Source organism: Acinonyx jubatus, chromosome A2 (genome assembly GCF_027475565.1).
Source record: "Acinonyx jubatus isolate Ajub_Pintada_27869175 chromosome A2, VMU_Ajub_asm_v1.0, whole genome shotgun sequence".
Taxonomy (NCBI): Eukaryota; Metazoa; Chordata; class Mammalia; order Carnivora; family Felidae; genus Acinonyx; species Acinonyx jubatus.
In genome coordinates, this window is record NC_069383.1 from 154,936,949 (window position 1) to 154,962,175 (window position 25,227).

The following is a 25,227-nucleotide window of genomic DNA, read 5'->3' on the forward strand; positions in this document are numbered from 1 at the left end:
CTGTTGCTAGGAGACCAGGTGATAAGGCAGCTGAAGTCCGTTTTTCTTACTCTTTTTCTATTACTTCTTCTGTCTTTCAGAGATCTAAACTCCCAGCACGTTATCCCAATCCTGAATGAATGTTTTCTCCTGTTTAAGACTGAGAAATCAGTTTTGACTAGGTCCCTTGGACTCTTCAAAGCATTGACTTGGGTTAAAGACATAGCCCCTAATATCTTTCGAAAGTAACTTTTCTCTTTTTCAACAAAGATGTGAGGTTTGCTCCTTTGAGATAAAACGTGGGGCACTACACTCGTGGGCTTCATGATAGTTTTGCCAAAACAATTAGGGATTTCATATTTACATCACAAGTTTAGAGGCATTACTTAAAATGCCATTATAGGGGTGCCTGGGTGGTTCAGTCGGTTAAGCGGCCGACTTTGGCTCAGGTCATGATCTCCCAGTCCGTGAGTTCGAGCCCCACATCAGGCTCTGTGCTGACAGCTCGGAGCCTGGAGCCTGTTTCAGATTCTGTGTCTCCTTCTCTCTGACCCTCCCCACTTCGTGCTTTGTCTCTCTCTGTCTCAAAAATAAATAAATGTTAAATAAAATAAAATAAAATGCCATTATAAAATGTTTGTTAATTGTCAGAGATATATTTACATCTTTTTATGCACTATAACCTGAGTTCAGCAGCTCTAGGAATAGCCTGATTTTTATAAAAGTATATTCTGTAAGAAAGTACCAGTGTGAGCTCCGTTCCCCATGGAGAAATGGGGCTTGAAGAAGTTAGTGATCTTCTCAAAGTTATCATTGCGGAAATGGATGGGTGTTCATTGGATCCTGTCAAGATGTTCCCAGTTTTTGAACTCTGGGCCCGTGGTACCCTCCCAGAGATGAGTCTTTCCCCCTGGGGGTATTTGACAATGTCTGAGGGATGCTGCTAAACACCTGTGGTGAGCAGGACAGCTCCCAACACAAATAATCATCTTGCCTCAAAGGCCAAGTTGAAAATGTGAGAAAACCTACTCTAGCCCAGCATTTCTCCAACTTCAAGATGCATACGAATCACCTAGGATTCTAGTTTAAATGCAAATTATGACATTGCAGGTGCTGGTGGGCCAGGAGTTTGGTGTGTCTAACGAGCCCCTGAATGATGTTGATACTGTAGGTCCTGGTCCGTGGACCACTCTTTGAGTAGCAAGGTTGTGGTCCTGGGATAGAGCAAGGTACAGGTGGTCGTAGGTCTTCTTCACAAAATAAATTGTGTTTGCGTAAATTTTGGAATGCCAAGCGTATCCAGTCATTCTAGGGGCTGTGATAATTCTGTGTTTGTTTCTTTTACATAAGGGCCTTTGAGTGACATGAAATAAAATACTGTTGGTAAAGGTCTTTCCAGTAGGCAGAATAAGAGCCTTCTGATGTCGTCCACATTCTAAACCATAGAAACTTTCAATGTGTTTATTTTTATAGTAAGGGGGGGAGATTAAAGTAGCAAGTGGAACAAGGCTGGTAATGAGCTGACCTTAAACTAAGGTTGGCCAAGATTGTGCAGGTGGCACTAATGTAATCACCATGCCCCTCCAAATGTAGGAGAGGAAGGCAGAGTAGTTGGATCAGAGAGAGATGTGAGGACACCGCATTGCTGGCTTTCAAGATGCAGAAAGGGCAATGAGCCAAAGAATGCTTGTTGTCCCTAGAAACCACAATAGGAAAGAAGACGGTCTCTCCTGGAACATCCGTGAAAGAACCAGGCCCTGCAGACATCTTGATAGCCTATGGAGACTTACTTCAGGCTTCTGACCTCTAAATAGTAATAGCATAAATGTGTTTCTTTTGAGCTTCTAGTGTGGTAATCTGTTAATCAGAAATAGCAATGTAATATAGAAATTCATCCAATAAAATGGTTTTGCAGGAAAAGACATTTTAGTCTCTCAGTTAATTCATTTCTCTTCTCTTGGTAAGGGCAGTCCGTGTTGAAATCCAACCTCAACTGGAAGAAAAAAATAAAGTCATTTTGGAGCTTCTGCTCCATTTCTTAAAAGGAATGGAAAAAGTGAACTCCCCATTGATAAAATATAAATGTGACTCTATCTATCTATCTATCTATCTATCTATCTATCTATCTATTATCTATCTATCTATCTATCTATCTATCTATCTATCTATTTTATATAAATACGCCTAACATAGGGATTGAACTCATGACCCTGAGATCAAGGGTCACATGCATGCAGCTCTTGGTTGGCTAGGTCCATGGAGGGTGGGAATCTTGATCTTAGGTTTGTGGGCTTAAGCCCAATGTTGGGTGCAGAGATTACTTAAAAATAATATCTTTCCCCCCCAAAATTTGCATGCTGTACCAACTGAGCCAACCAGGCACTCTGTGACTTTAGATTTAAACATAAGTTCTGGTTTTGAGGCCTTTATGCATTGATATAGAAAAAAGTAATCTGGGGTGCTTCAATACCTCAGTCGGTTAAGCAACTGGTTCTTGATTTTGGCTAATATCATGATCTCATGGTTGTGGGATCAGCCCCACATCGGGCTCTGGTCTGACAGTGTGAAGCCTGCTTGGGATTCTCTCTCCCTCTCTCTCTCCCCATTCCCCATCCACCTTCTCTTTCTCTCCCTCTCTCTGTGTCTCAAAGTAAATAAATAAACATTGAAAAGAAGAGCAAAAACGTCATTTATTACGAAAATTAAGTTCACCCATTATACTTTAAGTATTTGAGTCTAAATTCCTACACTTTTAGAACTCCATATTAATTCAAACATTCATTGGTTTGATTTCTATCCTCTCCAAATATCCTTTCAACATCAAAGATGGGATTCTTGTGTCTGTGTCATACATACATCGATAAGAGCGTATTTGTATGAAATGATATACAAATGTGTAGATATGTGCATGTACATACACTCCCTACTTATGAAAGACTTCTTGGACTCACCCAGTATTTCCAAACACTGTACTTATTCCTAAACACATCTGCCTAAATTAGACGTATTAACCCACATCACCATCAGAACTAAGGAAACCGAGGTTTCGGGTGGATCACAATGTTTACGATGATGTAACAAAGCTTTAAAGCTTTTGTGCACTTTCTTGAATTACGTTTAAATGGATTTAGGCAGTATGAACTCGGTTTTTGTATGATTCCTTTAATTCAGAATATTTTGCATTTTACTATTTTTTTAAAATTTATTTATTTATTTATTTATTTATTGAGTGCAAGAGCAGGGGAAGGGTAGAGAGAGAGAAATGGAGAGGATCCCAAGCATGTTCCATGCTGTTAGTGTAGAGCTCAGTGTGGGGCTTGACCCCACAACTGTGAGATCGTGATGCAAGCCGAAATCAAGAGTCAGTTGCGTAACCGACTATGTGGCATTTTAAATATGTTTAGCTTATTGTGTGCCATGTATGTCAATGGATTATTTAAAAGAAAAAAATCCCTTATAACTGAAAAATGAATTCAGCAGGCTATAAAGTCAATATACAAAAATTGGCTGCATTTCTGCACACTAATCACAAACTATCAGAAAGAAAAATGAAGAAAACTATCTCATTTACAACTGCATAAACAAGAATAAAATACCTGAGAACAAGGTTAATCAAGGCAGTGAAACACTTGTATACTGAAAACTATAAGACAATTGCTGGAAGAAATGAAGAAGTCACAAACAAATGAAAAAATAGGCCATGCTCATTGACTGGAAGAGTGAATACTGTTGAAAAGTCCATATACCCAAAGCAATCAGTGGATTCAGAGCACTCCCTGTCAAAATTCCAATGGCACTTTTTTTTTAATAGAAATAGAACAAGCACTTCTACGATATGTCTGGAACCACAAAAGAACCGAATAGCCAAGCAATCTTGAGAAAGAAGAGAAAAGCTGGAGGCATCAAACTATGTTACAAAGCTATGGTAACCAACACGGCATGTTATTGGCATAAAAAACACACAGATCAATGCAACAGAATCGACAGCCCAGGAACAAATCCACTGTATATATGGTTAATTAGTTTATGACAAAGGAGGCAAACATATACTGTAAGGTAAGAACAGTCTCTTCAGCAAATGGTGTTGGGTAAACTGGAGAGCCACATGCAAAAGAATAAAACTGGACCACTGTCTTACACCACAGGCAAAAATAACTCAAAGTGGATTAAAGACTTGAACATAATACCTGAAGCCATAAAACTCCTGGGGAAAAAAGCATTTTGATTTTGGCAATGATTTTGGGATCTGACATCAAAAACAAGGGGACAAAAGCAAGAATAAGCAGGGTCTACATCAAAGTAAATCTTCTGCATGGCAAGAAAACCATCAACAAAATGAAAAGGCAACCTCTCGAGTGGCAGAGAATATTTGCAAATCATACATCTCATAAAGAGGTAAATATCCCAAAGTATATAAAAAACTCAATAGCAAAGACAAAAAGGGACCCCAGCCCAGGAAGATGGCTCTGACTTCATTGTTGCACCCCTTCTCCAAGCTTCTGGGTCTGGCCAGACTCCCAACTGGTCTTCAGCGCCATCAAGGTCCTACATTCAGGAGCTGCCACGTGACAGACCAGACTGCATGAAAGTTGGACTGACCTTGGGCACCTCCAGCTTCTTGTGGATCTATCTGATCAAACAGCGTAATGAAGATGTTTTAGAGTATAAAAGAAGAAATGGGTCGGAATAAACGATTGAAACACTAATACAATATACTCCATATAGTAATGGCAACAGCTCCTTTGGATTCAGCAGTGTGTTGAGCTGTAGACATGAGAGAAAATGTTCTATGTGAACGTATGTCAAATCAGCTTTCATGAATGAAAAATAATGAAATGAAAAAATAAAAAGAAAAGGAAACAATATGATTCATACATGGGCAGAGGATCTGAATAAGCATTTTTCCACCAAAGACATACAGATGGCTAACAGATACATGAAAAAATGTTTGCCATCACTAACCCCCAGGGAAATACAAATTAACACTGCAATGAGATATCTCTTCATGCCTATTAAAATGGTTACTTTCAAAAAGACAAAAACAACATGTGTTGGTGAGGATGTGGTGAAAAGGGAACCCTCGCGTACTGTTGGTGGGAATGTAAACTGGTTCAATCACTGTGGGAACCTGCGTGGAGGTTCCTTGAAAAATTAAAAATTGAACTACCATATGATTGAGCAATGAAACTTCTGAGAATTTATCTGAAGAAAACAGAAACACAGATTCGAAAAGATATACACACCTCCATTTCATTGCAACATGATTTACAATAGCCAAGACATGGAAACAACCTAGATGTTCAAGTGGATGAATGAATAAATAAAGTGTTACTAATGTAACACTGTAGGTTAATGATACTGGAATTAAAACAAATTAAAATTAAATTAAAAAAGAAATTGTTATATATGTGTGATATGTCATATATACATGTGATATATATCATTTGAGAAGAAACATTTCTAAGACATCATTAAAGCTGTCCTATAAAAGATATGGAAATTTTCTTTTTTTAAGGTTTAGTTATATTTTTTTGAGAGAGAGAGAGAGCAGGTGAGGGGGAGATACAGAGAGAGAGTGGAACAGAGGATCCGAAGTGCTCTTTGTGCTGACAGCAGAGAGCCTGCTGTAGGGCTCAAACTCATGAACCACGAGACCATGACTTGAGCTGAAATTGGACACTCAACTGACTGAGCCACCCAGGTGCCACAAAACATGTGGAAATTTTCAAATATGTCTGACCCAAGGCCAGAAAGAATTGTGGGAACACATGAAAACGGACAAAGGGAAAAACTTGTGTATATATCGGACAGAGCAGAAAGCTTAGTAAACTGAGTTTTCTGAAATTGTATAGAGAAGCTGATGTCTAAGAAATGGAAATTTCAGGAAATACATAACAGCAAATTCTATTTCACGATGTTCAAAGAATCGTGGCTTTGAGCCCTGCAATCAAGGGCACTTCTTCACTAGCAGGACAATGGTCCCTTTTATACTTGCCATCCCAAAGGATCTCATCAAAGCCTCCTTTATGTCTTTGTTCCTCATGCTGTAGATGACGGGGTTCAGCATAGGCATGATCATTGAGGCTGTTGCACTTGAGCGTGAACTCTGGGTAGCAGCAGAGCTAAAGTATACTCCGAGGACCGCACAATAAAGTAAGGAGACAACCAAGAGGTGAGACGCACAGGTGGAAAATGCTTTATACTTACCCTGAGCTGATGGGATTCTATGTATGGAGGAAATAATCTTAGAATAAGAGTAAAGGATCCCAGCAAGGGGGCCACCAGCCACCAACACGGTTAAAAAATACATCACTGTGTCATTAAGAAAGGTGTCAGAGCAGGCAAGTTGGATCATCTGATTAAATTACAGAAAAAAGTGAGTGTGTGGAGAAGTACAGCTGCAACACCATTAAACTTTGTGAAAAGGAATGCAGGACACTCATGATCCAGGACACCAGAGCCAGCAGCCCACAGAGCCGGGGGTTCATGATGCCCGTGTAGTGCAGAGGGGGTGACAGATGGCCAAAAATCGGTCATAGGCCATCACAGTCAGGATGTAGTTGTCCAGTCCCGTGAAGAGTAGGAAAAAATACATCTGGGTGATGAAGTCCTCATAGGTTATGACCTTGCTCTGGGTCTGGATGTTCCAGAGCATCTTCGGGATGGTGGTGCAGGTGAAGCAGATGTCTACAAAGGACAGGTTGGCCAGGAAGAAGTACATGGGGGTGTGGAGGCGGGAGTCAGAGCTGACGGCCAGGATGATGAGCAGGTTGCCAAACACAGTGATCAGGTACATGGAGAGGAAAAGCCCAAATATGAGGGGCTGCAGTTCTGGTTCCTCTGAAATTCCCCAAAGAAAAAAATGAAATGTGTGTATCATTGCTGAGTCCCATGTGGTGGAGTTGAATACTAGGAGAGAAAATAATAACATGAGTATTTTTCAAGCAAATGAGCTTTACTTGTGTATTCCATTTATTTATTTTTCATTTTTTAAAGTTTTGATTTAAATTCCAGTTAGTTAACATGCAGTGTAATATCAGTTTCAGGTGCACAGTATAGTGATTCAACATTTCCATAAAACAGCCGGTGCTCATCACAACAGGTGCACTCCTTAATCCCCATCACCTATTTTACCCATCCCCCCATAACCATCAGTGTGTTCTCTATAGTTAAGAGTGTGCTTCTTGATTTGTCTTATTTTTCTCCCTTTTCTTGTTTGTGTTGTTTCTTAAATTCCACATATGAGTGAAATTTTATGGTTTTTGTCTTTCTCTGACTTATTTTGCTGAGCATACTACTCTCTAGCTCCATCCACATCATTGCAAATGGCAAGATTTCATTCTTTTTGATGACTCTGTGTGTGTGTGTGTGTGTGTGTGTGTGTGTGTGTGTGTGTAAACTCTTCTTCATCCGTTCACCAATCGATTGACACTTGGGCTATTTCCCTAGGTTGGCTATTTGAGATAATACTGCTATAACATCCTTGTGCCTGTACCCCTCTGAATTAGTATTTTTTTATCCTTTGGGCAAATATCTAGTAGTGCAACCTATGGAATGGGAGAAGATATTAGCAGAAGACCTATCTGATAAAGAGTTAGTATCCAAAATCTGTAAAGAACTTATCAAACTCAACACCCCCCAAAATAATCCAGTTAATAAATGGACAGAAACTTCAAGACACAGGGAGTCCTTCCTCCCCATGGTTCTTTGCATTTTATTAATTTTTTCCCAAGATATTCTGTGACTAGAGATATATCCCTTTCTTATTTCCATCTGTTGGTTGACATCCTGGCATTTAAGGTCACATATTGGAGTATATGAACTCAGGTACAATTCATTGCCCTGAGGACAGCTCATACCCTACAACACACACATGCACACACACGCACACACATACACACACACACACACACACAGTGCATTATGGCATCCTGGCACTGATTGCTATCAGGCTTTTCCCACCCTCAAGCACCATACTTTTGAAAGAAATGGTACAAGGCAAGCTGTCAACATCATATTACCTTTATCCTAGAGAATGTGTAAATAGTACTTACATTTTGTTTAGTATGCCTCCCATGGACATGTAAACATGGGAGCCCTTTTAATATGATCATCTTGTGTCCTGTATTTTCTTTAAAGCATACTTATTTAAGGGACAGAGAGAGAGAGAGAGGGAGGGAGAGAGAGAATCCTCTGTGCTGGCAGCACAGAACCCGACACGGGGCTTGAACCCCCAAACAGGGAAATCATGACCTGAGTTGAAACCAAGCACTGAGTGCTTAACAGACTGAGCAACTCAGGTGCCCCTTGTGTCCTGTATTTAAAGAAACATAAAAAAGCAGTTCCAAAAACACAGACAGGAAAGAAATGGAACAGGGGAAAAAAAGATCTAATAAGCTCCAATTGTCCCTGAGAGACTGTGATGAAAGGAAAGCTTCCCTGGTTCTGGCAGCATTCCAGCCCCAGTTACATCCATTTGATGCCCAGAATAATTAAGATAGCTGGGGAAAAATGTACCTAAACAAGAAAGGAGGGGTATTTTTTATGATGTCAGGATCTTTTACTGATCTCATGTCTCTCTAGAAAATGTGCTAAGGGAATAAACCTGCAATGCACAACAGAAAATATACACAGAAGGGGATTTTTCAAGATGCAATAATAAAAGGTTTTTCTGAATGATTTTAAATGCAAAGCATTTGGAATCAGAAAACCAGGCTTCGAAGGTCAGATCTATCCTATTAAGCTATTTGAACTTGGGAAAGACAATGAATCCATTCCAAATGTGAATATCCTTACTCAAAGAGGGGGGAGAGCAGTGTCCATCCTCCTAGGGTGGTAGACAGCGTTAGTTAGTGTATGTAAAAGGCTTACAATGGTTCCTTCTCGTTAGTAAGTGGATGATTATCACTGGTGAAGAGATTGGCTGAGTTTTTTTTCTATGTTGAACAAATATCTTCCTAGTTTCTATACAACTTGGTAATGAAGTATTACGCAGTAAAGCTAGTTACCATACACTCTTTTGCAAATTAACACACATTTTTTATGTGAATACTCACCGTGAAAGATGATGCCAAGAAGTGTGTGTCTCAAGAAGTGCTGTTGCAAGGAAACAGCTACCTCTATGGCTCTGGGTCTTTCTATAAATACAGAGCGTGCTTAAAACCACCATTCCTTAAAAAGCTCAGGGCACATGCCTCTAAGCCTAACACTCTGTTTTCCTACTCTCCTTGGCTGCAAAACTCCTTAGACATGTTCTAATTTCACTGGAAGCACTTTATGCCCCTCTATTCCTTCCTCAGTCTCATCCAACTGGACTTCCGTTCCCACCGCTCATTGTCAACATTGATCCCTGTATTCTGAGTCCAATGGACGCTTCTCTTTTGAACATACTATGTAAATTAATTATAAATGCATCTACCTAGTCTCAGGTAACCTCAGGTGAAAGCTCTCAGGTTCCAATCTCTCAGAGCCTTGCTTGAAATACCTGCTGAGCTCTCAGACTCATCTGGATGGGGTCTAGAAGATGAAAGTCTCCATGTGGAGGTCTGACTTCCTCCCTGCATGATTGATCACGGAGACCGAAACTCTTTTCCCAGACAGGACAGCAGGAAGGAGTGGAACATTCGTCCCTCCTCCCCCAGACTGGGAGCCCCAAAGCAACAACCATGTCCTGGCCATTCCAAGGTTTCATATGCTATGGTTTTGCAGTGAAGGAGACATTTCCAGCTCCTTACGTCTGCTCATTAGACACTGTTGCCATTGTTACTCCCACCTTGGAGCACATCATTTCTCCATGGGCCACTGGAGTGCACAGAAAGGAAAAGTTTCCTGCTGACACTCTGTTCCTGGGAGTTTAGATTAGAAGTCAGGTGAGTCCAGTTTTGTATTACTCACGCTCATGAACTTGCCTGCCTTCCAGAGGTCTAACCAGCTTGCACTTCACCTTCGCCTTGAGTTGATAGTGAATTCATTGAATTGAGGGTTTACTTTACCATTTATAGTTTTGAAGTAATTTTAATAAATGAGGCACGTGATTCTCTTCATGTATGGTTTTGAAAGAAAAGTCTAAGGACTCACCCTAGAGTCTGAAATAAAGTCTGTGTTTGATTCTTTAATCTGAGGGACCCTGAGCTGACCCCAAATATATCCCTGAAAAAGACTTTTAGTAGGCAGAATAATGTCCCCCAAATATGTCCACATCTTAATCTCCAGACTTTTCGAATATATCTTGTGTCATGGCAAGGGAGAATTAGAGTGACAAATGGTATTAACATTGTTAGTCAGCTGACTTGAAGATGAACTTGTTCTGATGATCCAGGTGGGCTCAATAGATCACAAGGTACCTCCAGATATGGAAGACAGAGGCAGAAGAGTAGGAATCACAGAGAAATTTTGAGATGCTATGTTGCTGGCTTTGCAGATAAAGGGAGGGACCATGAACCGGGGAATAAAGGTGGCTTTCATTCCCCAGACCTCCAGAATGAACTCTTCTCTGCAGAGTGATTTTAGCCCAGGGAGACCTACTTCAGACTTCTGACTTCCAGAACTATCAGAACATAAATGTATTTGTTCTAAGCCTGCAGCATGGAATTTGTCACAACCACAATAAATATCTATTCCAGATAGTTATCCAATAACACTCCCTTCAAGGGAAATGAAATTCATCCTTGGATATTATTCATTCATATTCTCTCAGATAAGGACATTTGGTGTCGAAATATCAGTTTATGTAGATTGAGAAATCTAAAGTCACTTTGGAGTTGCTCAACCCCAACAGCTGGTGGAGAAAATCTCCCAAGCTATGAGCCATACTGAAGTGCAGGCACTGAGGGACAAAACCTGAAATATTAAGGTCACTTGTTCTATCTTAAATTTTTATGTCCAAATCTTTACATACTTTTACTTTCATGTTAATCCAAGTTTTCATTCTTATCATTTTTATCCTCTCCCACTTTTTCTCCAGTTTATTTTTGACATGAAATCTTGCCTAATAATGAGTCTGTGTGTATGCACATATGTTTACTTGAAAGAAAAATGTGTATAAACACACATGCACACACACACACACACACACACACACACACCATACCCCTTGAACATTTTCTTAGGAATTGAAATAATACTACCACACATTTGTTTATTCCCCACAATGTTTACTTGAAAGAAAAATGTGTATAAACACACACACACACACCATACTCCTTGAACATTTTCTTAGGAATCAAAATATTACCACACATTTGTTCATTCCCCACAATATCCCTCTGAAATTAGTTTTGTTATCCTGCATTACCTTCAGAAATAAGAAAACTGAGACTCAAGAAAATTAAATTTTAATAAGTTACATAACAGGGGCACCTGGGTGGCTCAGTCTGTTAAGCGTCCGACTTCTGCTCAGGTCATGATTTCACATTTCATGGGTTTGAGCACCTCATTGGGCTCTGTGCTGACAGCTCAGAGCCTGGAGCCTGTTTCCGATTCTGTGTCTCCCTCTCTCTCTGCCCCTCCCCCCACTTGCACTCTGTCTCCCTCTGTCTCAAAAATAAATAAACATTAAAAATTTTAATAAGTTACAGAACAAAGTAGTTAAAGCTTATTGTGCACTTTCTGGAATTACATATAAATGGAATCATTCACAATATGCTTCTAAATATTTATGACTCCTTTAATGGAGCAAACTGTACAATTTATTTTAAAAAAATTTATTGAAGTGTCATTGATAGTTTCAAGTGTACAACATAGTGATTTGACAGACGACTCTTTATGTTGGGCTCACCACAAGGGTCCAACTGTAAACTTTAAATGGGTGCAGTTTATTGTATATAATTGTACCTCAGTGATAGGGTTAAAAGGAAAAAAGTCTAGTGGAGCATGGCTGATGGGAGGATATAGAACATTAATAGCTGATTCACGTCGAACCAGGATGGAAGGTCTGTCCTCTAACTAGAAAGAACTAGAAAGAAAACAAAGTGTCTGTATGGATACGGGACCAATGAAATGAAGTTAAGGCCATTCATGTTTGAAATGCCTGCTCTAAATTACTATCAGGTACTATTTTGTATTCAAAATATTCTTTCCTGAAGACTAAACAAAGTCAAATGTGAGCAAAAGAAAGGAAATAATAAAGATCAGGGCAGAAATAAATGACACAGAGACTAAAAAATGCAATGGAAAAATACCAGTGAAACCAAGAGCTGTTCCTTTGAAACGATAAACAAAATTGACAAACCCTGAGCCACATTCATCAAGAAAAAAGAGAAAGGACCCAATTAGTAAAATCAGAAACAAAAGAACAGAAGTAACAATTGACACTACAGAAATGCAGAGAATGGTAAGAGAATATTATGAAAAATTATATGCCAACAAAGTGGACAACCTAGAAGAAATGGATAAAGTCCTAGAAACATACAATCTTCCAAAATGGAACTGGGAAGAAATAGAAAATCTGAACAGACCAATTGTCAATAAAAAATGGAATTGGAAATAAAACATTAAAAAAAAATTTTAAAAAGGGGCGCCTGGGTGGTCAGTCGGTTAAGCATCCGACTTCGGCTCAGGTCATGATCTCATGGTCCGTGATTTTCAAGCCCCGCGTCAGGCTCTGTGCTCACAGCTCAGAGCCTGGAGCCTGTTTCAGATTCTGACTCCCTCTCTCTCTGACCCTCCCCCGTTCATGCTCTGTCTCTCTCTGTCTCATAAATAAATAAAACATTAAAAAAATTTTTTTAATGGAATTGGTAATCAGAAAACTACTCAAAACTAAAAGTTCAGGACCAGATGGATGATTTACAGGTGTATTCTACATTTAAAGAGTTAATATCTATTCTCCTCCAACTCTTCCAAAGTATAGAAGAAGAGGGAAGGCTTCCAAATTCATTCTATAAGGCCAGCATTACCCTGCTACCAGAACCAGAGACCCCACAAAAAAAGAAAACTATAGGCCACTATCCCTGATGAAGATTGATGCAAAAATCCTCACGAAAATACTAGCAAACCACATACAACAATATATTATAATAATCATTCACCTTGATCAGGTGGCATTTATTTCAGGAGTGCAAGGATGTTTCAATATTTGAAAATCAATGTCATATACTACATAAACAAAATGAAGGATAAAAAACATATGATCATATCAATAGATGCAGAAAAAGCATTTGACAAAATTCAGCATTCATTCATGACAAAAACTCTCAATAAAGAGGGAACATACCTGAACATAATAAATGCCATAAGTGAAAAACTCACAGCCAGCATCATATTCAATGGGGAAAAACTGAGATCTTTCCCCTAATGTCAGGAACAAGACAAAGATGTGCACTCTCACAGTCTTATTCAACATAGTATTGGAAGTCCTAGCCTCAGCAATCAGACAAGAAAGAGAAATAAGGGGTATCCATATTGGTAAGAAGTAAGTTAAGCAGCCACTATTTTCAGATGACAGGACACTATACATAGAAATTCTAGAAAATTCTACCAACAAATTACTAGAAGTATGGATAAAGAAGATGTGGTATATAACATATGGTAGAATATTACACAGCAATAAAAAAGAGTGAAATCTTGCCTTTTGAAACAAAGTGGATGAAACTATAGTGTATTATGCTAAGAGAAATAAGTCAGAGAAAGATAAATGTGATGATTTCACTCATATGTGGAATTTAAGAAACAAAACTGATGAATATAGGGAAAGGGAAGGAAAAGTTCAATAAAAACAGAGAGGGAGAAAACCATAAGAGACTCTTGAATACAGAGAACAGGCTGGGGGTTGCTGGAGGGAAGGTGGGTGGGGGGATGGGATAAATGGGTGATGGGTATTAAGGAGGGCACTTGTTGGGATGAACACTGGGTGTTATATGTAAGTGATGAATCCCTGGGTTCTACTCCTGCAACCAATACTATGCTGTATGTTAATTAACTTGAATTTCAATAAATCAGTCAATCAGTCAATAAAATTACTAGAAGTAATAAATTAATTCAGTAAAGTACAAGATACAAAATCAATACCCAGTAATAAGCAACATTCCTATACACTAACAGTGAAGTAGCTGAAAGAACAAAAAATGTTTTTAAACACCATTTACAATTGCACCAAGAAGAATAAAATCTTTAGGAATAACCTTAACCAAAGAAGTGAAAGACCTATACTCCAAAAACTATAAAACACTGATGAAGGAAATAGAAGATAAATAATTGGAAAGATATTCCATGCTCATGGACTGGAAGAATCAATATTGTGAAAACATCCGTACTACCCAAAGCCATCTACAGATTCAATGCAATTGCTATTGAAATACCACCAGTAGTTTTCACAAAACTAGAACAAATAATGCTAAAATTTGTATGGAACTATAGAAGACCCTGCATAGCCAAAGCAATCCTGAGAAAGAAGACCAGACCTACCAAATTTCAAGATATACTACAAAGCTGTTGTAATTAAGACAGTATGGTATTGGTACAAAAGTAGACACATAGGTCAGTGAAACAGAATAGAGACTCCATGACCATGATTATACGGTCAATTAATCTATGACAAAAGAGGTGACAATATTGGGCAAAGACAGTCTTCTCAATAAATGGTGCTGGGAAAACTGGACAGCTACATGTAGAGCAATGAAACAGAACCACTTTCTTATGCCACACACAAAGACAAACTAAAAACGGATTAAAGACCTAAATGTGAGACCTGAAACCATAAAAATCCTAGAAAAGAACACAGGCAGTAATTTCTCCGACATCAGCTATAGCAACATTTTTCTTCATAGGTCTCCCAGGCTAGGGAAACAGAAGTAAACATAAACTATTGGGACTGCATCAAAATTAAAGGCTTTTACACAGCAAAGGAAACAATAAAACAAAAAAAAAACCCTAGTAAATGGAAGAAGATAATTGCAAGTGACATATCTGATAAAGGGTTAATATCTAAAATACATAAAGAACTCATACAACTCAACACCAAAAAAACCCGCACAATCAAATTAAAAAATGGGCACAGGATCTGAATAGACATTTCTCTAGAGAAGACATCTAGATGACTACAGACACATAAAAGATGCTCTGCATCACTCATCATCAGGGAAATGCAAATCAAAACCACAATCGGATACCACCTCACACCTGGCAGAATAGCTAAAATCAAAATACACAAGAAAAAACAAATGTTGGTGAGGGTGTAGAGAAAAAGGAACCCTCATGCACTGTTGGTGGGAATGCAGCCACTGTGGATAACAGTATGGAGGTTCCTCAAAACTTAAAAATAGAACTATTCTATGATCCAATAATTCCACTACTGTTTCCAAAGAAAACAAAAACGCTACGTTGAAAAGATATATGCACCCTTATGTTTATTGCAGCATTACTTATTATAAACAAAATGTGGAAGCAACATAAGGGTCTATCAATGCACAGATGGATAAGGAAAATGGGGTACACACACACGCACATGCACACACACGTACACACACACATACACACAATGGAATATTTATCCAATATGTTAGTTGAAACTATCTTCTCCATTCCTGAGGCAGCCTTTTAGTTTTCCTGGTTGTTTATTTCACTGTGCAGGAGTTTCTCACATTGATAAAATCCCAACAGTTCATGTTTTTTTGGTTGTCATTGTTATTTCCCTTGCCTCCAGGCAACATGTCTAATAAGAGGTTGCTATGGCCAAGGTCAAAGAGATATTTCGCTGTGTTCTCCTCTCAGTATTTTGGTTACTTCCTGTCTCACATTTAGGCCTTTCATCCATTTGGAATTTATTTTTGTGTATGGTGTAAGAGAGTGGTCCATTTTCATTCTGCATGTTGCTGACCAATTTCCAACGCTTTGTTGAACAGACTGCGTTTTTTCCATTGAATATTCTTACCTCCTTTGTCAAAGATTTGACCATATCATTGTGGGTCCATTTCTGGGTTCTCTATTGTGTTTCACTGATCTGTGTGTCTGTTTTTGTGCCAGTACCATACTGTCTTGATGACTACAGCTTTGTAATATAGCTTGAATAACCAAACATCTAATAAATGTCAACTTAAAAATACATAACTCCTACTTGACTTGTCAAAAGAATTATGAATCCAAGGATTGTTGTACCCATGATTTCATAGCAAAGGAACCTACCTTTGCTTGTTGAAGAAGGAATAGAAATTTTCTGGAGCTAGTAGGAGTTGTGTTGTCACCACAACTCAATGTTTTGGAGACCCAGGTTCCCGAGTCTTATATTTGGAAAAAACTTTCACTCCGGGCTGTGAAAAGTTTCAATGTTAGAGCTCTGGAAGCCAGGAAAGTTCAAGGAGGAGTGATAAAAATTGGATACACCTGAATTGTTTTTTTTTAATTTTTAACATTTTACTTATTTTTGAGAGACAGAGACAGAGCATGAGTCGGGGGAGGGACAGAGAGAGAGGGAGACTTAAAATTTGAAGCAGGCTCCAGGCTCTGAGCTGTCAGCACAGAGCCCAATGCGGGGTTTGAACCCACCAACCATGAGATCATGACCTGAGCCAAAGCCGGACACTTAACTCCCTGAGCCACTCAGGCACCCTGGATATACCTGGATTCTCACCTGATCTCCTGGGAACAGAGAACCTATAGGAAAAAATTCCATTCTGTCCAGATAAGTTCCCATGGGGAGATGTGCTCAGAGGTTGGAGTAATAATGGGAAATGTGTCTAATGAGCAGTTATAGAGAACACATACAGCAAACATAAGAGACTATAAATATCTCCTCTGCCGCAGACCCTGAACATGTTCTACCTGAAGCTGGAGGAGACATGGTTTTTGCATTTGGGGTCCTAGCACTCCTTCCTGCTGTCTGGAAATAGAGCTTGCTCTCTGTCATCAACCAACAGGGAGGAATTCTGACCTCCACTTGGAGACCTTCCTCTCAGAGACCCCAAGCGGGTGAGTCTCAGAGCTCAGCAAGTATTTCAGGAAAGGTTCAGGGAGAATGGATGAGGTCACCTGAGAGCCTAACCATCCTGCCCCAGATCTGAGAGATTGTTGTGTTTGTTGGTGTGGTGAACTCATTCATTCATAATCAATATATTTAAAATGTTTTTTTAAAAAAGGACTGTCTGTTGAAATTGCTAATGCAAGGATTATTGTTGACAACTAAGTGGTGGGAATCAAAGTCCAGTTGGGTGAGACTAACGAAGGAGTGGGAGGTACTGTCTTCCTGGAAACTTTGAACACTTCCAAGGAGTGTTGCAGTAAGAGGGAATAGGAAAATACACTCTTAGGTATGGAGGGGGGTGCAGTGCAGTGAGGGAATTTAAAAAATATTTTTAAGATGGGGTATTTTGGAGCATATTCTGTATCCGTTAGAAAGATCCAGACCAATGGAGGGAGCCACGATCTTGCAACCACAGTTCTGGAGACATACATTTCACAGAATCTTCTCTCCATTAGATATTCACTTAAACAGTATAGTTAAAACACAACAGGAATATGCTACAGGGCTTTACTTGACAATTTTTGCATTACCTAGAGACGGAATACAGTTTTGGGGTGTTAGCCATTTACTTTCTTTGCAGCAAATTGTCTGCAAAAATACTTTGCCTGGTTTCCTAGGTTCGGAGCATTCTTATTCTTGTTTTTGTTTGTCATTCTTGCTGAAGCATTTTCTTTCTTCTTTTTGATTGCATTCTTTCAAACGCGTGATTTGACTCCTGAAACCAGTATCACACTAAGTTAACCAACTAGAATTTAAACAAAAATGTGAAACAAACAAAAAACACAATTGCAAAATTTTAAGCCACGTTTGCTATTTGCTGTTTAGTTCTTGTATGTATGTACAGATGTACTTGTTGAGAGTTTATACATTGTGAGTGGCCAAACCTGTCAACTAGTCATATTTTGTCCCTCACCCATTGTTTTCTATGTGTCTTGTAGTAATAAACTGCCTTTTGTATGTATTGCCACCTACCTCCCATCTGTGCTTCCTCACTGCTACCTTTTGTTTTGTGATTGGATCTATTTTCTAAACTAGCAATCGTCCTTTTGCAGTCCTGCGGAAACATGAATTCCTCTCGCATTCAACTTATATCTTTCTCACAAGGATGCGTGATTCCACCTATGTTTATTATATAGGATGAAATTATATTTTTAGATACTGCTCTCCGCGCTATTTTAAAAATCTGTGATAATTATAAATGATATTTTCCTATTCTTTTCTATTAGCTTTTTTCCTCATTCCATTTTGATTTAGACACCTGTGGTAATGTCATGTTCTTATTGTCATTTTCTATCTTTTGTGGCAGAAGACAGTCTTTTTAAAATTGGATTTGATTAACAAGGTTGTTTGGAATCCACTGTGTTTATTCTGCTTGTCCTCTCCCTGCTATTCTTTTTATTTTATAAATTCCATTTTCTAAAGATGTGTTTCTGCCTGAACGCACACCTTTATGAAACGGCAAAAATGAACAATCAGGTGAGGTCCTGCTCATTTGGATCTGACATTAAATGAAGAAAGCAGAGGGGGTGATGTAAATGTGTGTGTGACATGCCGTCCTCAGGGATATACAGACGAAGAAAGGAAATAGGTTTTGGGGGCACGTATAGGATTTTATAGAGCATATTGTAGGGACGCCTACACACGTTGGATTAAACTCAGGAAGAGTGGAGCCGCCCAATGAGTTTGTCAAAAAAGAGATTAAAACCCAGAGCTCAGGAATTACAAAGGAATGTGAGAGAAGGGCCAGCTGCGTCTGTTCCTGGGCCATATGAGAACAAGTGTGGTCCAATACATAGGAATAAATAGGGAATAAAAGCCAAACAAGGGCCCGATGTGGACACTGTATGAAGCGAACGGATGTTCGCTGAAGTGACGCCAGCACCCGCCCTGGCTGCCCACTGTCTCTGCAACCTGGCTTCTAGAATAGGCTCCTTATTCCTATTGCTTTCCCCTCCTTAGCAGGAACTACCCTTCTTTTGAAACTATTCTTGCATGTACTGCCACGGATAAGAGAACTTTGACTTTACCCCGGAGCAAAACATGCCATTGACATGTGACCCAGCACGTTGCAGGGGCAAACACGGAAACACGTTTGTGCACACGCACGCGCCCACGCCTACGGCTCTACAGGGAGAACCACGAAATGGCTGGGTTTGCAGCCTGACCACGTCTGATGCGCTCTGATATTTTCTACTGTGCCTTATTTTTCCTACTCTAGTTTATTCTTGCAGACCAAGCTTGCCCCCACAAATGCTCCCATTCTAAGAACATGGACGACATTCTTCTCTCGCGTCCTCTGTTCCTGTGCTAGTAGCTCCCTGATTCTGTTCTCTCTCTCATCACTGGCAACTTCTGTGAGCGCAGAGCCTCTCATTCCTTCATGCAATATGTATTTATTCCTGGTGATCCCAACTAAACTATGTCTGGGGGTAAAGGGTGGGGGTATGCATAATAGCCCCAGGGCGCCCACAGTCCAGCAGGGAAACGAATGGCATTAAATAAAAGTTACACATTGATAACCCGGACATCTAAATTATCACAAGAGAAAGTCTTTTTTTTCTGTGAGACTATTAAATAGGCCATTTAATGTTCTGTGAGACTATTAAAAGGAACTACACCCACGAAGTTTCATGAGGGAGAGGACTCCTTGCTTCTGAAAGAGGAGATGGGATTTTCAGGATAGAGAAGAGGTGAAAAACTCCAAACGGACCAGGGGGGTGACTCCAAGCAGAGGGAAGCAGGGGTGTAGAGGCTCCGAGACCTGAGCCGGGCCTTCCGGAGAAGCTACAACTCAGGCTCGGTGTGTGTGAGATCGAAGGGGTGAGGCGGTGTGAGTGTAAAGCTGGTGGGTTGGTCAAGGGAGGGAAGCCAAGTGTTGGAAGGTATGGAATTGGGGGTTGATTCTCCAGGGGGGAGTCACTGGGAAGGGGTTAAGGTGGACAGTCGTGTAATTGCAATATTAGAAAGACCTCTTGGGTAATTGTGACTACTGGCTAGAGAAGTGACAGCCCATGATAGGTGGAGACAGGACAAGGAACTGAAATAAGGCGGTGGATTTGGGACCCCAGAGGTGGGGAAGCGATGGGGACTTTGAGAGAAGAAAAAAAATCAGCCAAATCTCCTCACCAGCGAGAAGCACTCATTGTCAACACAGGGAGCTGTGCTAAGCTCTATATGGCGTATTCACTAAATCTGCCAACTACCTGAGCGGGATAGATACCTCTAGCCCTACCATTTGGGGAAGGATATTAGCATTCACAATAGTTTGGTTGGGAAGGTGGGGGAAGAGAAGAGAGGGAAACAAACCACAGGAGATTCATAGGGGTAGAGAGCAAACTCAAGGTTGATGGAGGCAGGTGGGTGGGGATGGGCTAGATGGGAGGTGGGGATTAAGGAGGGTAATTGCTGCCATGAGCACTGGGTGTGGTAAGTGATGAATCACTGAATTCTGCTCCTGAGACCAATATTACACTGTATGTTACCTGACAAGGGTTTACAGGGGGAAGAAAAAGAATAGTTTGGCTGGTTCTCCAAGTCCAAAGCAAACGTGTGGAGATCCCCAATTCAAAACTGGTTTCTGATTGTAAAAGTTTAGCATTTTAAATCATTTAGAAAAGTCGTTCTTTAGCAAATAATTTTGTAAAACCCCCCACTTTTCTTGTACCCTGTGTATTTCCTTTTGTGAATTGTGGGTGTCTTCCCTTGTTATTCTGGTGGGATGTCTTGGAAACATGAAGACATTCCTACTTTTTCTTTTGGATAAATTGCTTTTTGCCGCTTTATTATTCTGGGCCTCAAGGAGATGTACCTGGGGTTGGGGTGTCGCCAGAACCAGGGACAATTTCTCGTCATCATCACCAGGGGCCACCTGAGCTCATTAGATCGTTCTCCCCACTTGTCTTGTTCTCAGTTTTTGAATTTGATTTTTATGTTTCTGTAACTACTGGACACAAAATGATCACCTTAAATTCGAGACCCATATCTACATGCTCACTGGAGACTTATCTACTAGAATTTGGATGTTTTTGCAACTTATAGGAAAGACAATCTGATATTGCACAGCTTGCCTTGTATCATTGTTTGCCTGATTATTGCGACTGGAGGTGAGAATAGTCTGGTTGTGACATGGTCCAAGGAGGCTATAGAGCGTGTGTGTGTGTGTGTGTGTGTGTGTGTGTGTGTGTGTGTGTGATGAGCAGTTCTCAAGACAAGAGGTCCTGGAACCCATACCTCCAATACACGACCTTTAAAATACAGGTGCCAGGTGAGTACCGACAATGAATAAAAGAAGGGTGCCTGTTTCTATTCAAAGATTCCTTGGAAACGAAATTAATAAAGTGCAAGGAACACCATGTGAAGGAGGGGTTCCTTGTGCCGGGAAGTTTCATCCATGTCCGGGAGGCCACCGCATTCCTCCACATTCCCTGCCACCACCTCTCATCAGTCTTCCTCTCGCTCCTTCCCCTGGACACACTGGCTTTCTTTTGAGCCTGGGTCTTTAACACAATATGCAGACAACAAAAGGCAGGATGGTGAAGGGGAGTGGGAGACACTGGCTTCCGGTTAAGGAATTCCTTCCATGTTCAGGAAGGGGAGACTCAGAGGAGGTAAAGGCCCAGCGGAGGGAATACTGTCAGTGATGCTGTCACAGGCTGTGTGGTGACAGATGGCAGCTCCATGCCTGGTGAGCAGGGCATGATGTTGACACTTGTTGAATCACTGTGTGGCGCCCCCCACACTAACGTGACCTGGTGTGTCGACCACCCTCATGCTTTAAAAAACTTAATTTAGAAAAACCCACGTCTTTCCTCAGAGCCGTCGCACTCATAGTTCCCTCCGATGGACACGCTCTTCCCCGGAGGACCTTGTGTCTCCTGTCTCCTCGAGGGCTCTGTTTACATGTGTGCCGGTGTGCCTGAACAACCAGGAAGAGCCATCCCTCCATCCACCCTTCCCTTTACACAGGCTTTGTTTTTCTTCACGGCACCTGTCACCTCCTGATATTTTATCTGGTCTTTATTTGCTTATCCCCTTTCTCCATCACTGAACCCTCCAGGCTTTTGTTTCTAGACACTTATACACTTTGCGTGAAGGTGCACTGGCTAGTGCTCAAGGTTATTCCTCAAACGCGTGACAGATTTCAGAATTTCTCATTAAAAATATATAATAGATGAGTATATGGGGAAAAAGCTAACTGGGGGATGTGAAATCTTAGTTAGAGCTGGCAGGGGGAGGGGAGGAGATTTTTCCCTGAGAGGGGAAAAATTCTGTAAAAAACCTATGGAAATTGATCTTCTGAATACAATATAAAATTGTAGAATTTCAATGATATTTGTAATGTTCATTTTGAGAAAATTAGTCATGTTATTTCTTTGTTCTCCGGTAGTCATCTCCAGCATATGGAAACAGGAAATGATACACAGATTTCAGAATTTTTTCTTCTGGGATTTTCAGAGGAACCGGCATTACAGCCCCTCATATTTGGACTTTTCCTCTCCATGTACCTAATTGCTGTGTTTGGGAACCTGCTCATCCTCCTGGCTGTCAGCTCTGACTCCCACCTCCACACGCCCATGTACTTCTTCCTGGCCAACCTGTCCTTTTCAGACATCTGCTTCATCTCCACCACCATCCCGAAGATGCTGTGGAACATCCAGACTCAGAGCAAAGTCATAACCTATGCAGGCTGCATCACACAGATGTATTTTTTCATACACTTTGCAGGATTAGAAGTCTTTCTCCTGACCTTGATGGCCTATGACCGCTTCGTGGCCATCTGTCACCCCCTACACTACACGGTCATCATGAACCCCCGGCTCTGTGGGCTGCTGGTTCTGGTATCCTGGATCATGTGTGTCCTGAATTCCTTGTTACAAAGTTTAATGATGTTGTGGCTGTCCTTCTGTACACATTTGCATGTCCCCCACTTTTTTTGTGAACTCAATGAGATGCTCCAGCTTGCCTGTTCTGACACCTTTCTTAATGACATGGTGATATATCTTACAGCTGTGCTGCTGGGTGGTGCTTCCCTGGCTGGGATCCTTTACTCTTATTCTAAGATAGTTTCCTCCATACGTAGGATCTCATCAGCTCAGGGCAAGTATAAAGCATTTTCCACCTGTGCGTCTCACCTCTCGGTTGTCTCCTTATTTTTTTGTACGAGTCTAGGAGTGTACCTCAGCTCTGCTGCTACCCAGAGTTCCCACTCAAGTACAACAGCCTCGGTGATGTACACGGTGGTCACGCCCATGCTGAACCCCTTCATCTACAGCCTGAGGAACAGAGACATAAAGAGGGCTCTGAAGAGAATCATTGGGGTTCCAGCAATGTAAGGGCCAATAGTCCTGGGGCTGGAGACATACCCATGATTGCAAAGCTCAGAGCCTCAGAGCTATTCCTTGATCAGACTGTGGAAGTAGAATCTGTTCCTTCTATTTATTTCCTGGAATTTCCATTTGTTTGAATCCAACTTCTCCATATATTTAAGAAACTCCCTTTATGAAGCTTCTGCTCTGTCTGATACACTATTTCACCTTTGTTCATTTTCATGTGTTCCCAATGTTTTCCCCAACCTTAGATCACAAATGCTTGGAAATTTCTGTATCTTACGATGGGTAAGTTGGTCTCCTTGAAAATAATTTCATTTCAAACGATTTATACCATGCCATATAAATTTTCCCTAATTTTCCCCAAAGAATAATCACAAGGTGGGTTATTCATATGGAAAAACACTACACTTGACCCCTAGGCCCTCTACACAATTTTATTGTAGATGGAAATACAAAACCACTGCTTTCACCTGGAGTCTGTCAATCTCTTTTAAGTCCCTTCCTTAAGAACTCTTTGAGGATGTGGACTCTAGCAGGGGTCCATTTAAGCCTCAGGCTATTGACACCAATGCTTAGGTAGGAAACCCCAGGCATTTGCATATGCCCTTGTGCTTGTGGACATTCCCACAAGTGTTTCCCTGACCAGAGCCTATGCTGTGACTGCCCTGGCCTTTGGGTTCTTATTTTGGTCACAAGACACACCTCAGCAACACCCACCGGAGGACTCTAAAAACACAAGGTTTATTTCTCATGTGTGTTGGAGGGCACACGGGATGCCCAGAGGCCATTTGGGGAGGTTTCAGAGAGGGAGAGGGACTTTGACAGGGACGGAGAGAGAACACTGTTGAAGGATCTGACTTTTATGGGGGGGTCCATGGGTGCAGTGGCTATGGGTTTCTGGGCTTAGTTTTTGTGGTTAATTTAAAACATGAGTGGAGTTTGAGGACGGGGCACATGGCGGAAAGAGAAGCGGAACGGAGTTATGGAATGATCAATAATGAGAATGGAAGACACAGTGTATGGAATATAGTCATCGATGATGTACTAGCGGTAATGGGACAGGTGTCAGTACACCTGTGTGAGCCCCGCATAAATTACAGAGAAGTTGAATCACTGTATTGCAGACCTGAAACTAAGGTAACATCGTGTGTCAACTACGCTCATGTAAACAGTTAAAGAAAAAGAATAATAAAATATTATCCCCCAGTACTCAAAAATAACAACAGCAAAAACCAGACAAAAAGCCCAGTAACGGAATGTGGGCACCGAACGGGAAAAGCGGGGTCACTCACAGTTGTTACCTAGATTACCAGGGCTTTCTAATGGGGGGATTTGTGGGAGGGGGGGCCTGCATGTTTGTATAGTAACGGAATCATACGCCTGGCAATGTGTTAATATGAATGGTGATCTTTGGAATGGGTGCCTCAGAAGTGAAAAGCCTAATGTCAGGCAATTACTGTACAAACACGCTTCTGTGTCTCATAACTGGACTCGTTGTTGTTGTTGTTGTTGTTGTTTTTCTGTTATTCAACCCAGTGTCCAGAAGCCTATCATAGCCACTGGCAAAAACTGATGAGCAAATATGTACCTCCCCGTGGAGTCAGCATGGAAAGACAAATTGGAATAAACAGATTGATGTAATATGTTCTTGGTGTCAGAGGAGACCATAAACCCGAGGAAGCAAAACACCCATTGTGTTCCTATGCAAAATATTTCTTTTTCATGCACTGCCTCTATTTATTGAAGCATGGAGGCTTTTGTCCGCAGCTGAGGTGGTTTGTTCACTGAGGTAAGGGGTTGCTTAGTGTCTTCTGTTTTATCTCTGAATTCGCTTCCTGTTTCTTCTGAAAGCTTTGCAACGCTACCTACTATCATGAGTCTTCCTACCGTCACATGAAATAGGTTCCTTTTCCCAGTATTTGTCACAAATGATGGCAAATGAACAGTATCAGCCCCACCCATTTC

General features: G+C 40.7%; 3 pseudogenes; 2 read left to right on the top strand and 1 right to left on the bottom strand.

Annotated features, from left to right (window-relative positions):
- Positions 1-4,439: 4,439 nt before the first annotated feature.
- LOC106982927 (NADH dehydrogenase [ubiquinone] 1 subunit C1, mitochondrial-like) lies at positions 4,440-4,912 on the top strand (annotated as a pseudogene).
- Positions 4,913-5,926: 1,014 nt separating this feature from the next.
- LOC106982921 (olfactory receptor-like protein OLF4) lies at positions 5,927-6,802 on the bottom strand (annotated as a pseudogene).
- A 15,456-nt stretch (positions 6,803-22,258) lies between these two features.
- Positions 22,259-24,618, top strand: LOC128314931 (olfactory receptor 7A17-like; annotated as a pseudogene).
- The last annotated feature ends 609 nt before the right edge of the window (positions 24,619-25,227 follow it).